Raw genomic sequence first — 16,043 nt, 5'->3', positions numbered from 1 at the left:
TATCACAACTTTTCCAGTGACCTGAAACCCTTACTATATGCATTCCTCCACTGTCCTTAATTGGCTACAGCAGGCAGGAACAGGTAAACACATTAGTTGAGTCTGCCATTTTTTCGAGGCAACTAGTGCTATGTGCTCTTAGCATTGATAAATTATTGAGCTGTGTAGCACAATTCAGCTTTCATCTTGCATAGGGCAGAACTGTACTAGAAATAGTTTGTACTGTATGTGCAAACCCAAGGGACCTTGCCAGAAATGCAAACAGTTTAGGATAAGAGGCTGAAACTGATGATAAATTAGCCACAGGCAACGTATCATTTTAAAAATTAATTTATAAGAAAGATAGATAGATAGATTCTGTATAAGACTACTACTTTCTTGCCTCAGCCCCATCTATCTTATAATGGGTAGTTTTTCCAAAAAGGAAGAAACAATTCCCAAAAATAGATGAAATGTCAACAGAAAACCAAAGGATTTTTTTTACAGTTAGAAGCACTTTGAATCAGCTTCCCTTTTTGACTAAACACTTGGAAAGAACTTGACAGCTGTTAAGGCAAGTAGAGTTAACTCTGAGTATTAGGTCTGAAATGAAATAACTCTGCAGTTTGTTATAAAAACGTATAGTTGATTCCCAAAAGTTTAGAGTAAGCAGCTAAAGAATTATCTTAAACTAATCTTAAAATCTGTTATAAAATCCTCCTATAATCTCAAACATTTGTCTGTCCAACTGCCAAAATCTTATCCCTTAATTAGGCAAACTTCTAAGAAAGGAATGGAAACTTTGCCTGATGGTGAACTGTTATTATTATTATTTATAAAATTTCTATATTGCCCTTTATCTGAAGATCACAGGGGAGTTTACAATATGAAAACACAAAAATAAATACCATCATAACAAACAAAACAATACCCATCCCCCAGTTTAAAAGGACATAGATTATTTAATTATGGGAGAGGAGTAATTTTTTTACCCAATGCCTAAAGATGTGTAACGAATTTGCCAGGCAAGCCTCCCCAGATGGATATCATGGTCGATGGTATTGAAAGCCGCTGAGAGGTTGAGGAGAATTTACAGCAGCCGCAGATCTGAGGGCCTGGTTGATGGGATTACCTGGTTGATGGGCTTACAATTTCCCAGGTTGGAAGAAGGACTGGCACATGGCAGTCGCTCACTGTGTGTGCCGTGTGCTCTTTACCCGGCCTGCTCCCACCATACTGCAATTGCCCACCCCTGCTCTCTCCAGCTCCTCTCCTTCCAGACACATCTCCCTTCCCTCAATAAAAACAAACAACAACTGTTAGCAGTGGTCCTGTCTCTGCTTTGTAGCTGGTGCCGCAGCCAGAAGATGTCAATTGGCTATAGGTGTAGAAGTCACAGGACTACTGCTGTCACTTTCTGGTGCCAGATTGCTGGATGGTGAGAGGCTCAGCAGGTGCAAGCTATAGGATTATGTTTTCTTTTCTGATCACAATAGCAAGAAAAATGGTAACTGGGTGTGTTGAGTCAGTCAGATTTATGATGGTGAGCTCACTTATCCTGAAAGTAAGCCTCTGAACTTTGTTCTCCGTAGACATGCATAGGATTGCTCTACACAGTTTAGGTAGAATAAAGGCTATACAGTCTTTTTGTTGATCATGGCACATAATAGAATAAATGTTTAATACTGACATGAGCTGAAGGACTTTGGAAAACAAAACAAAAAGCATTTATTTTATTTATATTAAAATTGCTATTTAAAAAAACACTAAGGCACACTTCATTGTGATGGATTCCCAAGTGTTGTACATTGTACAACTAATGTGTGCTCATCACTAAAGGCAGCTTACAACAATTGAATTTGCAATATTGTTATAAAATCACAATATATAAAATGCAGATGTTGCGCCTTGGTTTTGTTTTGTTTGTAGATATGATAAAGTAGAAATATGTTAAACCTGATTGTTGATTCCCACCCCACACAATATGTTTTCATGTTTTATTATACCTTTATTCTGACTGGAGGTGATTTTAAGTTCCCCACTTCCTTCTTCCTCTACCCTCTCCCAGAAAATAGATTCAGTTTTTAAAAAATACCACTTCATAGAATTGTAGAGTTGGAAGGGACCCCAAGGGCCATCTAGTCCAACCCCCTGTGGTGCAGGATTCTCAACTGAAGCATCCAGGACAGATGGCCATTCCACTGTTGAACAGCTCTTACTGTCAGAAAGTTCTTCCTGCTCTTGCCTCTTAAAAAATTTTCTATATGTGAAATGGTTTTAAAAAATTAAAACTTGGACAGGTTTTAAAATGTTTCAAACAATTCAAATTGCATGGAATGTGGTAATGATTTGGTGGAGTCTTTCTAAATGTTATATCCTCATATTCTGATTCCAAATTAAAATTATGCATTTGGCTTAGTTCCTAAATATACATCAATAGTGTGCTCAAGTTTCATGTTGGGGCTTTTTGCCATTGGAATATTTTATCCAGCTGAAATTTAAGGTGTTTGCTTGTTTGAATACCGGTATGTAGACCCCCTTATGAGAAGGCAAACTGGGTGAATGATGACTGGATGGAATATATTACTTTCAAATAGTATTTCTTTCACCAAACCTTTATTAGACATTACAGATACAATACAGAATAGTATTAAACTAGTAATTACTGGAGATTTGAAGATAGGAATGCCCCCAAACTACTGGTATATAGTAACATATTCATTTCTAGCACCTTGGTGACCTGGAACAAAAGCAGCAATGCCTTTTTAAGCTGTGTCATAGATCAGTTAATCAATAGAAAGGGTACATTCTACATACTACAGGACACATACTACAGCTGTCCAACAATTTTCTTATTTTTTCCTGACCTCATACCATAAAGAAGTCATAAGGAGTTGTGCTGTACACATCTCAAAGTGTCCTAGACTCTGTGTAGACTAACAGTCTAAAAAACAAGAGACACGAGGGGAGGGGAGGGGAGGGCCAATGGAAGAGCAAGGAAAATGTGTTGTTAACAAGCATTAATATCTAGTCGGTGCCAGGCTTGATCTGTCTTTGCTAATGTTTTTGCTTGCATGGATATAGAGCAAGCACTCAAAAGCTAGAGCAAGTCCTAGAGCAAGCCACTTGCTCTACTAAATTAGGAATATTCTGTTGACTTCAGTTAAGTTGATTGCATATTCTCTTCAACTATATATTTTGGAAAGTGGATTGTCTGCCTGTTTGTTTTCTAAATACAGTATTTGAATGCCTATCAAGATATTATTGTGAAACTTGGCATGAGTGTTCCCGATTAGGGTAGCAGACTTTGTTGCCATTTGGACACTGGGTGCCATTTTCAGGCACAGTGGTTCCTGAGGTTGGGATGGGGGTCAATGTTTGGACACCATATGCCATTTTGAATAAAGATGGCGAACTGAAACATGACTTCATGCAATTTTTGGTGTGTTGGGTCCAAACTCACAAAACTATCCATTAAAAAAACCCACAATTATTATTATTTTTACTAAGAAGTAAGCACGGGACGCTCCCCACTAGTATTCTGTATGTGAGCTAAGACAGAATTGTTTGGACTGAAGCAAGGAAATGTAGCTGTGGCCCATGTAACTGATAAATTACTACAAGAAAACCTTTGTTTTTAAAGTGAAAATGTGTCATAAGAATTATCATGCAAGTCTCTCCTTTGTTAACTTTGCATTGCCATCAAGACGTTTGAGACTCGTCTGGCTGTTGAGAATTTTAGTAAAATTATTTTATACTTCTTGCATTCTATGTGCTTGAGGCTTTGGCAATATTTAGGGATGGAAGAATTGTTGAGTTATTGTCAGTTGTTTCCAATGAGGAAATCACTGCTTGGTAGAGCTGTTTGCATTCCTGTGGCCTGTGGTATAAGGAAATATCATGCTATAAAAATTCCCAATTATTTCCCAAAGGATCTCTTTTCTAAATCCTTTGATGCCTTGGAGGTGGGAGTTGGAAGTGAAGTAGAAAACACAGAAATCGAGTTTCTAAGCCATTAGTATGCAACCTCAAGCTTTCTTAACATATTCTAGTTTTATCTTTATTTTTATAACCCAAGGTCATGAATTGTACCAGAGATGCTTCCCTTAATTTCATCAAACATTATAAGCTAATAACTGTGAGAGAATATTTTTTTACTTCAGAAAAAAACCATGCAGTGTAACTTTGAATGTACAGTACTGTAAATCCTTTGATACATGGTTACTTTTGTATGTTAGAGACAGTGAGAACACTGTCCAGTTCAGGACACCACAATTTAAGAAGCATATTGAAAGCTGGAATGTGTGCAAAGGAGGGTGACCAAGATGATAAAGGGTCTGGAAACCAAGTCTTATGGGGAACTGTTGAGGGATTTGAGTGACCGGTATGTTAGCCTGGTAAAGAGGAGACTGAGAGAAGATATGAAAGCAACCATTCTAAATGGTTGTCACTTATTGAGCAAGCTTGCTTTCTCCTGCTCCATGGCTTGTATTCTCATTCCATAATGGGCTTGGGAGATGGAAAGACTTCTCCCTTCCACAGGGATTCCATGCAATTTTTGCTGTTCTTTTCCTGATAATGGTGTTAAGGGGAAAAAATGAATCAAAAATAGTATCCAGATTTCCTGTGCCATTCTCTGGCAGCAAATTTGGGTATTTCTGGATATTTGTGAGGCACATAAGTCTTCAAAAATTGGTGCAAGAATTCTGTTTTGTAGTGAAAGAAATTCAACGTCACACTATGTCAAGTGTTCCATCAGAGCAAGCATTTCAGTCAGACCACTGACAGCTTGATCCCCCCCCCCTTTTGTACTGTTCTGGGGAGTCTCCTGAACCCCCCACCGCCACCGCCACCAATTTCAGGAGAATGCAGGGGAAAGCCCTTTGGTACAAGTCCTTGTGTGGGCATCCATTGACAGGACTCATTAGTTGGATCCCACCCAATGTCATTTTTATTTTAAAAGCTTAAATCAGTACAGGTGGCAGCAGAGATTTTCTTTAGGGTTGCTTCATGGTGATTGCTATTTCCCTCTACACTGTATCGTTCTGTGACAGGCGCAGGGAGGACTGCAAGTGGGGGTGGACATAATATTCCACAGAATGTGTCAGAATGAATGCTATGGCCAGGATATTTTGTGGAGGTAAATGGCGGCCGCCAGGGCGAAGCCTGCAAAAGTACCATTCTCTGCATGTGCTATAAAATGAATGGGAGGGGTTGGACTTTGCTTCTCTTTGGACAGGCCATTTGCAGAAACCGTACAAACCTGTTGTGCTGCTTCTGCCTTCTGCAAAGTCAGAATAGTGAGAGATTCGACTGTTTCCTCCTCAGGGTTCTTTGCAGTTTATGAAAATCTTCAGGAGGAGAGGAGATTACTGTCTTGGTGTCCTGCTAATTTGATTTGAGAAGTCTTGGCAATTAGAACTCAATGACAAACTGATTTTACAGTGCTTTTTGAATGTCCAGTTAGGCACTATCTAACCTTACTTTCTAAGAGCAACTTTGATTTGTAATCAAAGATTCGTAAAGAATAAGCTTCATATAAACATTGGCTAGAATCCATTATATCGTTAAACATGCTGAAGTCCTTTTGATTTCAGTTGTCCATCTCTGTTGCAGCCAATTTTGGGGAACCAGAAGAGTTGAGTTCACTTTCCTGAACACCTGGTAATGTTGGTTTATTTTAAAAAGTAAGTCAACAAATACAGTGTTTTTGAGTGGCTGTATTTGCTCGTGTAAAGTTATACTGAAATTTACAATCTGTGCAAGTTCTGTCTGGAGCTGACATGCTTTGCTTTATTTTTGTTTGCAGGTCAGAAGGGAGAGAGAACTGTGAAAATAACATCCAGGTAACAAATGTGATTTTGTGGAAATTAATAGCAAGAAAATGAATATTTATTTTTTTGCTGGATGATTAAGAATAAGATTGTACCATTAACAAAGATTGATAGTACTTCTGAAAATTATTGGTGAATTTAACACCAACTCTGTATGGATATTGGTGGGGTTTTTTCCATAATTCATTAAGTTTTCAATTTTACATTTCAAAAAAACATTTGGAAACTTTAAAATATCCAATGACTTCCTTTCTTCTCCTTCCATGGTTCATTTTTCATATCATACTTTCCTGCATATTTTACTATAACCATTCAATTCAGTTTTCCACTTTTACATCAATCAAATATTATTTACAGTGTTTAATTTATCTTAATGCTGCCAGCGTTTTCAGCTGTGTACAGTTATTTTCCATATACTGTATACAATAAACATTTTCCACTCTTCTTCAAATATATGTTCTTCTTGCTCTCACACTATTGCTCTTCTCCAAAGCTTTTTATTTTTCTAATGCTTTGGGAACACTCTCCAAAGGTTGTTCAAATGTCAACAACACATCTTCAGCAAATTTATAGATTCTACGTCCCACCTCAATACCTTTAATTTCCCTATTTCAGCTTATATTCTGAAGCAATATTTCAAACTCATAATAAACAGTGGAGATGGGGACAGACTTGTCTCATTCCTTTTTCTACTTGGCATTGGTCTGAAAGAATATTGTTTACTAATATATTTGCAGATTGATCAGTATAGATTGCTTTAACTCCTGCTAGGAAAGACTTACCTATTTCCATTTTCTCTAAAACTTTAACATGAACTATTGTCAAAAGCTTTCTCCACATCTAGAAAGATTAAAGCAGCCTGTTTCTTACTTCTAGGTACTTTAATAAATTGATTACATTTCTTACATTGTCTTTCATTTGTCGACCTGGTAAAAACCCGGCCTGGAGTCTGTGGACTGACTTAGTCAGTGTCGTTTTCAGTCTAATAGCCAGGATTGTAGCAAATAATTTATAGTCACAGTTCAATAATGAAATAGGTCTGTCATTTTTAGTCTTTGTTAAGTCACTGTCTTGTTTGGGGATCAGAGCAATGAATGTGTCTTTCCATGAAGCTGGAACTACTCCCATCACCAGAATTCTGTTAGTAGTGTCCTTAAGTGGTTCTATAAGTGCATCCTGAAACTTTTTATAATAAATTGCAGTAAGTCCATCTGGCTCCAGTGCTTTTCCCATCCCATATGGATATTGTTAACATAATTGACATCGCTGCTATTTTTTATTTTTGCTGTACCTTATTTATCTCTGTCTATTTACCCAAGCACAGTAACTCAGTAGAACAGTTAACTTAACTGTTGATAGTGCTGCCTCTTCTTTGCACCCCTTTCTACTAACCATCTTTCACTAGACGTGTGTCTACAAATTTTAAAACTTCTGAGCAGTTAATATAACAGTTCATAATGCATAAGCAGCTGAACCAGTGGTGGTGGTGGTGGTGTATGAATTTCAGTGAACTGCATAGGTTGTTTTCTGATGTCAAATTTTAGCTGATGATTTGCCAGAAAAGCAAGTCAGGTATACTCTACCTGATTATTTGGGGGGGGGGAATTATTATTCTCTTTCTTACATAAATTACCTCATTTGTTTCGGCATTACCTTAGCTTTGCCCTAGTCAAAGGGTGAGCAACCTACTTTCTCTTGAGGATTACTTTCCCTCAGGAGTAATCTGTCAGAGGCTGAGTGTAGACTGAATTCAGTCCAATTTACTATTAGTAGAACTCTCCAATTCACCTGCGTAAAATCTGTTCATGCATATGACTTGTCCCAGCTATGCAGCAGTTTGTCAGTTGTCCATGACACTTTCTGTCCAGCTGTCGTGGCTCATTCCCTAAAAAGATTTCAAAGGCGAATTTCCCATATCCCAAAGGAAGAGGAATCCGATGGGAATTGTCACCGTGGAGCTGAAACTGATAAGCAACACACAACTGTCTCCAAAAGGCAAATGGTTACTTTCTTCCGCCTGTCAATTTATCTGAACCTACCTAGCAAGCTAGTGTGGGAGGAGGCAATCTGAGAACTATCCCCCCACCTGTATGACTACAGAAGTCTTCATATACATGGCAATTATCCAGGGAGTTTTGTTTGATTTAATGTTCCTCAAATGTTGAGTCAGGACTTGTCATTTGGTTTCCACAACCTTGGTTGAGTTTGTTAGCAAAACAACACAGCAAATATTAAGGGCAGTAATACCCAAATATCTAGTAAGCTTTCACTTTGTATCAGAAGTTGGAACACTTAGCTTCGGAACAAAAATAAAATTCTGTAACTGAGCACAACACATTTTCAACACAATTGTCTGTGTCGGAAACAGCAAGTATCCTGTGTGAACATCCTTATGTGTCACTGGTGCATTGGTGCATGTGTCTTTTACAGTATGAACACAGGCTCTGCATAGTTTGTGCACATGGAAAACTGCATGTCATTTTTTTTTTGCTTGAATCTGAGGTCTGTTTTAGAAATGTGTAATATGTGAAGTGGCAACTAGGAAAATGATTTGGAGCCCCTGGTCTGTGTGCTGTCCATCGTTTAGATATTACTTGTCTCCATTTATGCCTATCCAATAAGACCACCATCTTAAATCCTTCTCTGATGCCACCACAGGTAAGATGTAGCAAAAGATTATCACAGAGGACCTTCTCAGTGGTGCCCCCTGCATCTTTAAAACCATGTCCCCATGTCATTTTGGCACAAGGCAGAAATAATTTTATTTCTCTCATGTTTTTAAATCTGTTTAGCTCCAATCAGGTTTTAAAATCTCTGCCAAATGATTGTATGCTGCTATTGCATGTTAATATTGGTTCTGTTTGATGTATGTCTTTTAAATTGTCTGGTATTTTGATCTGCAAGCTGCCCTGTGAATTTTTGTTAGCGTGGGAATATAAACTCTTAGAATGAATAAATAAACACAGGGCCAGCACTTCCACGAGCCAAACTGAGACAATTGTCTCTGGAAGCGTGGGCAGTGAATTGGTGTCCTCTGGGCTCTCTGCTTGCTTGCATGCTTGCGGGCCACCCACCCAGTGAGGCTCCAGTGGGCTCTTCCCCCTTCTTCTCTTCCTTGCCTAGCTCTATTTTTAAACTTGTAACTAACTAAGTTTACACAGAATGTCCAGCCCCTGCAGCAAAGTGGTGGCAGCACAGGGTTTCCTGGCCAACGTATTCAGAATACTGGGCTCTGAGGGATAATCCACTTGGCATTTCCTCTGATCAAGGTAGGGAGGGGAAAGAGAGAGACCACCAGTGCTGCCACCACAAATGCATTGTTTAAAACAAAAACAAAAAGTAAGTGAGAAAAGTGGAAGGGAATTAGCAGGGGCAAGAGGAGTGTGAGGAAGAGGAGGAGCAGGAACTAGGCCTAAATAAATCAGCAATTCAGATACACAGAGATGTTAATGGTACTTTTTGGAACATCCAGGAAGGAGCAGAATGGAATCAGGTTGAAGTATTACTGCTGTCTTAAAGCTAGAACTACTGGTCCTCTTAAGCAAGGGACGAGGATTCTGACTCTCCAGATATTGTTGGACCAGCTGTCATTATCCCTGACCACTGACAATCTTGGCTAGGGCTAATAGAAGTTCTTCATTCTTATCTTAGGCAAATTTTATCAGAACTGCAAAGGACATTGCTGAACATTTAGACAAAAAGTTGGGAAACAGTACTGTGTGTTAAAGTGCTCAAAATTGTGATGTGCTATCTTAAAGAGGTCTTGGAATCAGAATCTGTTGTATGTGGAACTCGGTTTATGATTAAGAGGCAGAACTTAAGTACCTTCAAGTGAAGTGAAAGAACCTTCAGATAAGTTCTGTTTTCCATTGAATGCTTTTTTTTCTAATTGGGTGTCTGGGTTGCCTTATCTTGAGTCTTCTAAATCTTTCATCAAATCCCAGTCAGAAATCTTATGTCCCTCTCTTGACAGATATACATTAGAGATTTTTAGAACTGATTCTGCGATGTGTGGGATCTTGAATTATTATGTGTGAATAGTAATAGTATTTTTTTCTCCTATATTGTTGGTTTGTTTTGATATCTTACCCTTCCACCAGCAATCTCAAAGCAACACACGTTGTTCTCTGTGCTCTGCCTATTTGTTCTCATAACAATCCTATGATATAATGACTGGTCCAAGATCACCCAGGGATCATCATGGCAGAATAGGGATCAGAACCCAAATATCCCCCGTACTAGTCCAACACTCTTAAGTCTCATACTGTCCCAAGGTGTGCTTGCCATATATTTGCTACAGTTCTGTATGATTCCTATGATTTACTTTACTTTACTTCAGATACCACAGTAAAAACAGGATGTGCTAATGGTGTTATCTACTCTGGAAAGGAAAGAAATACTGTTTTCACTGCAGCTTCTTTTTTCCTGTAGCTTCTTTTTCCTGTTGATCACAGGAAACTCTTTGGTAAGATAGTCCCTCTTTTGCCTGAGTGTCCACAACTGTGGGCTGTAACGTGCAAGGAAATGGCTTTGTGTCTCTCCTCTCTCTTTCCCAGCCACTCTTCATTGCTGATTGTGCTAATGTATCAAACTATAGTTTTTACTAAAATGATGACATATTGGAATGCTGCCCAGATGCTAGTGCAAACAATATGTGAACATTATCTTCAAGCAACGTGGTACTTTTCAGTTAAAAATTAACTTAAGGAGGAGTGTGAATTCATGGCATTTGTAGATTAAAATAGTGTTTACTTGCATGACCGTAACACTCTATCTGAACAAATTAAATTAAAGTTTTGGAAATGATGAAAGCCAGCAGTGCTTATCAGTGCTCACATGCCGTTGTTATTCTTGCTGCTGCTGCAAATCAGGAGATAGAGGGGGCATGTTAGTGCTGTGCAGCCCCTCTACCTCCTGTTAAGCAGTTACAATAATAGTAATAATAATTTTATTATGTTGCATTTTGGAACTCATTGAAACAACTGCCAAGAAGCTGTTTGGGAGTTTACAAAGTGCTGGTGTTAACTTGGGTTCACCTGCTGTGTGCTTGCTTCTGCACTCTTAAAATACTTGTTCAATTCTACAAAATAATAGGTAGGCACTTATAACAGAAAATAGGGACGCTGGTGGCGCTGTGAGTTAAACCACAGAACCTAGGGCTTGCTGATAAGAAGGTTGGCGGTTCGAATCCCCTCGACGGGGTGAGCTCCCGTTGCTCGGTCCCAGCTCCTGCCCACCTAGCAGTTCGAAAGCACATCAAAGTGCAAGTAGATAAATAGGTACTGCTCTGGCGGGAAGGTAAAAGGCGTTTCCGTGCACTGCTCTGGTTCACCAGAAACAGTTTAGTCATGCTGGCCACATGACCTGGAAGCTGTACGCCGGTAACATGAGATGAGCGCCGCAACCCCAGAGTCAGACACGACTGGACCTAATAGTCAGGCGTCCCTTTACCTTTATAACAGAAAATAGAGAAATATTCACAGCAGAATCCCTTAGTGTATCAAACTTCAGTTCTGTTGTCTGTTTTTAATCCATTTTGTTGGAGAAGGTATTTGTTTTCAAATCTGTCCTGAGCTTCTATAATGGGGCAGGCTAAAAATCCGTACATATCCTAATACCAGTAAAATGAGGATTTGCTATTTCCAGTTAGCATAGAAAAGCTAACTCAATTCAGCTGAACAAGAACATTGGCAGAGTAACACTATTAGGACCCTTCTATAAAGACAGGTTTGTTCTTGTCTCAACCTATATACCATCTCTGTTGTGTAACGTTCATTATTCCAAAAGTCTTTTGTATTCCATTTTTGACTAACATAGCTTAAACCTATGTTTTAAAGGAAGGCATATAGAACTACATAATGCAAGGCGGGACTAATATAAGGAAATACATAGCCGCTGCCCTCAACTGTGTTTGCATAACTTTCGTGTCACATTTTGGTTTTCCTGCATCAGAATATGAACTTTTTGACACAGATTCAAATTGTGAACATCCCTTTCCATGAGGCTTACTACAGAGCCAGCCAGCAAAATTTAATAGGCTAATTAGGTTAATCTACATTTGTTTGATGACAAATATGCCGAGTTGACTCTTAACTCTTAACTGACTCTTAACTCCACACGACTTTGTACAATCTTATTACCTCACAAGTATCTAAATAGGGAGTTTCCTAAAGATATTTTCTGGGCAGATTAATGAATTTGCCTAGAAAATATCTTAAGGAATACCTTTTGGAAATAAATCTTGTGTTTTAAAATATATCAAGTAGCTGTTATTTTACTTACAGCGTCTGCAGAGTGTTAAAATGCTCTTCCTTATCTGCCCAACAGTCCCTCCTCTTTCCAGTACCATACGCAAGCATGAAGGCCTTTTTCTGGCAGCAGATAAATTTCCATATCGCTTTCCCTGTCAGATTCCTGGGCTATGAGATAAAGTGGTTTCATACAACACAAAAAGGAGAAGGTTAATGTAAAGTTCTTGATTGCACTTATGGGTAAGAAAAACTTGGCTACGACTTTTAAAAGAAATTATGCAGGAGTGAGTTCTGGTGGGAGTTGAAATGTTGCTGTTTTTCTCCTCTCTCCCCCAACATGGATGGTGTTTTCCAGTTCAGTTCTAGGGGCCTCATTTAAGGTAAGCATCACAATCTGTTCTTTCCCTTGCACATTCAGTTGTGGAGTGGTTCAGGTTTAAGAGCATTGCATGTTTAGTTTCTGAGACATGTTTCCCCCCCTGAACCTTTTCATGAAAGCTTTCTTTAGTTTTGAAAGTGACCGGGTGGGGGGATTAAAGCATATTATATTTTGCTGTTGTACAAGAATTCTCAAACTAGGTTTGAAATAAACTAGAATAAAGGGTTGTAAGAAAATATCCACCCTAATGTTGCAGCACTTAATTCTAAGCTCTTGCCTCCTGCTTTGCTATCTTAGAAGTAACCAACTCAGACAAACTTAAAACAATAGGTCCTCTCTTGTTTTTATATATTTGTTGGAACATTGGAAATGAAAAGTAACTGTTGGGAAACAAACTTTTATCCCACAAGCCTTCACTTTTTAACCAGCAGAGTTGTAAATCGTCAATAGATGTCATTTTTGTCCTTCGCAACATTTTGATATACTTTAACATTTGATAATCTTGACAAAATCTATTGCAAACATATTCCAAAAAGAGACTGTATAAATATATTCTCAAGCAATTTTATCAACCTCATTGTGCAGTTTTAATAACATGAGGATTTGAAATATGCATGTGGCCAAAAACTGGCTTTAAAAAATGATACGTTATTAAGAACTTTATTATTTGTGCTAGTGAAGTATATTGGCATGCCAACTGAAACTGATGTCATTTTTGTAAGCTTTATTCTTTGGATTCAGTCACCCCTGGATGCCTCACAGTTGCTGAGGTTTTTCCTCAGAAAAGTTGCAAATTTTTTCATCCCATTTCCTTTTTGTTCTGGTTTTATGCTGTCTATATCATAGTTTGGAAATAAATTAAGCTGAATTGATAGTGAAACCTTGGGTGCACCACTATGTGTTGTATATATGGAATTATTTTTATTGCTTTTGCACATGTAATTGTTTTAATTGCTGACATATTTATTGTGAAATCTCTTTGAGATATTTTATTGAAAGTGATTCATAAATTGAGTCAAATGAATAAACAACCATTTTGGGGGACAGTGCTTCTGATCCAGTATAGGTCAGTTTATTTGCCTTTACAAACATATTTTGACTAGCTGGTCGGGCAGGACCTATCCACCTATTTTTCCAAAATTGTGTACCCTTACCCATTACCATTTTTAATAGGAGAGCAAACATTACATCTGCGTTTGCAGTTTATGTGTAGGCATGTGCACATTTCTTGTAATACCCTTGTGGTCACTGAAAAAAGGGTCAAAATGTTAGATGAAGGAGTTACATGTTGTAAAAGAATGACATTATGAGTGTTTTTATGGCAATAAACTTAGGCTTAACTAAAGATCTCAGTGATTCCAGGTTAGTGTAATGAGTGGGTGACTGTTAATAGCCCTGTACTACTTTTGAATAGTTCAGCTATGCTCATATTTGTCTTCAGTATGATCCCAGTCCCTTACTCATGGCCTCCCATTCTAGAATAACCCATAATGACTCCAGAACTACTGTTTTATCATGACACTCTAACCATATCAACATATCTTATTTTTTCCCCTATAGCTCATCCTATTCACCTCTCTAAAGATTGTGTAAAGTGTGTCTTGTCAAGTTTAGTAAACTCTTAGTAAGCCCATAGAAGAATTGTGTGTTAGGATTCTTGGATCAGTGGAATATTATTGCTGAGTAGAGAATGGCATTCTTGTAGAATACAGATTGTCCTTCATTTTCTCACAGATATTAAATATTTTGATCTTTCTCCAGGTTAGAAACAAGCATTTTTAACAATGTTTATTCAGCAATTTCATTGTTTCATCATGGTCAAAATACAGTGGTACCCCTGGTTACGAACGGGATCCGTTCCGGAATCCCGTTTACAACCTGAAAGGTCCGCAACCTGAAGCGCTACGTCTGCGCATGTGCGCAACGCGATTCAGCACTTCTGCACATGCGCAATTGCGCATGACATCATTTTGCGCGCATGTGCAAACCGCTGAACCCAGAAGTAACCCGTTCTGGTACTTCCAGGTTCGGCGCGTTCGGATCCCGTGATGAACGCAACCTGAAGCAATTGTAACACGAGGTACGACTGTACCTGCAAGGTCATTTCCAGAGAATAGCATTGCAGGGACTATTACTTGAACCTATGACATTTATGCTATGGAGTCCTATAGAGCTCAGTGTTATACTCCATGTTGTTCAACATCTTTACTGTATGATGATGCTGGGAGCTGTCACTTAGCGATTTAGTCTGCAGGGATATCAGAACCAACATCAAGTGTGATTTCAGCACAGGGTCTCTCTCTTGGATTGTACTTTACAGCAGTACTGTAATGGGAATGAACAAAGTGGCTTTGAGCTTCATATTATAATATTCTGGATCCAGATTTAAACCATTTTGCATATACATACAAAAACAAAACTATGTAGACAAAATACAAAAATATGGAACAACTTATCTGTTCCAAAGAATAAAAGTAAATAATATATTCCAAACAAAATAAAAAAAATCCTTCCAGTAACACCTTAGCATGCATGGACATGAAAGCTCATACCAATAACAAACTTAGTTGGTCTCTAAGGTGCTACTGGAAGGATTTTTTTTATTATTTTGTTTCGACTACGGCAGACCAACACAGCTACCTACCTGTAACTAATATATTCCATTAGCTCAAATACATCAAACACAAATTATATAATGTGCACTAAGAAAAGTGGAAGGTATCCTGAGCAGGAATCAGCTGCATACCCTGCTACAGTTCAACAAGAGACTACACACCAATGGCCCATCTCAAACTAATAGTATGGCTCTCCAGTGTGGAATAAATTGAAGCTAGAAAATGCAACTCAGACCACTGAATTAATTTCACTGCCTTAATTTGCTAATAATGTCAAGACCATTTGTTCTCTCTCTCCCCATCCTCTTGGGGGAGTATGTTAATGGATAACTTCATTGTTTTGTCAACATGAATCCATACCTAAGGAAGTTCACTACTGCTTGCATGTACAGAGAAAACTTGAGTATATTTAGGTTCCCAGAGTCCAGTGTGAATTAGCAGGCTGCAGAAATGAATTTCTTAAGGAAAACAAGATAACAGTCTAGGAAATTGATCTGAGTAAGCCTTCTGCTGCTGAGTCAGCAGAAGTTAGTGTTAAGAAATGGATCAGCTATAAAATGTGCATCCCTCATAACTTCCTTAAAAGTCAGAAAGCATTTGCAGCCGTTTCTATTTTAAAGACCACCTGTTCCCACATGAAAATGCCCAGAAGTTGAGGTCTTAATCTGAGATCTTTAGCATTAAGATGGGTAGTGACCAGAGCCTTTTCAGTTGTGCCACCCTGTCTTTGCAATACATTTCCCACAGAGGTTCATCTGGCACCGATCCAATGTCTTTTTTTTTTTTTTGGCAACAGGTGGGTATCTTTTTCTTTTCGCAGGCTTTTTTAATCTTAGTGTTTAGCTTGGTTTTTTAAACTGAGTGTGATACTGGTTTTGGCTTTGTTTATAACTATGCAGTTACACTGTTTTAATAGTTTATTGTGTTTCTGTTTTGTATCTTTTCAATTGTTAGTTACCCTTGAGGCCTTTCAGGCTGAAGAGGA

The 16,043-nt window shown here is 38.3% G+C and overlaps 1 protein-coding gene across 5 annotated transcripts in view; it reads left to right on the top strand.

The window, feature by feature from the left end:
* The window catches only part of ADD3 (adducin 3), a 95,582-nt gene that overhangs the window by 27,813 nt on the left and 51,726 nt on the right, over nucleotides 1–16,043 (top strand). For 4 of the 5 annotated variants that reach the window (XM_033149714.1, XM_033149713.1, XM_033149716.1 and 1 more), the window contains exon 2: nucleotides 5,789–5,825. The gene's annotated coding sequence lies outside the window, so the exon portion shown is untranslated. Of the gene's footprint in view, nucleotides 1–5,788; nucleotides 5,826–12,419; nucleotides 12,445–16,043 lie in introns of all 5 variants that reach the window. The other variant, XM_033149715.1, reaches the window with a different exon arrangement.

This window comes from Lacerta agilis, chromosome 5 (assembly GCF_009819535.1).
Source record: "Lacerta agilis isolate rLacAgi1 chromosome 5, rLacAgi1.pri, whole genome shotgun sequence".
NCBI lineage: Eukaryota > Metazoa > Chordata > Lepidosauria > Squamata > Lacertidae > Lacerta > Lacerta agilis.
Note: the sequence above shows the minus strand (reverse complement) of the source record. Positions and strands in the feature narration are given on the sequence as shown.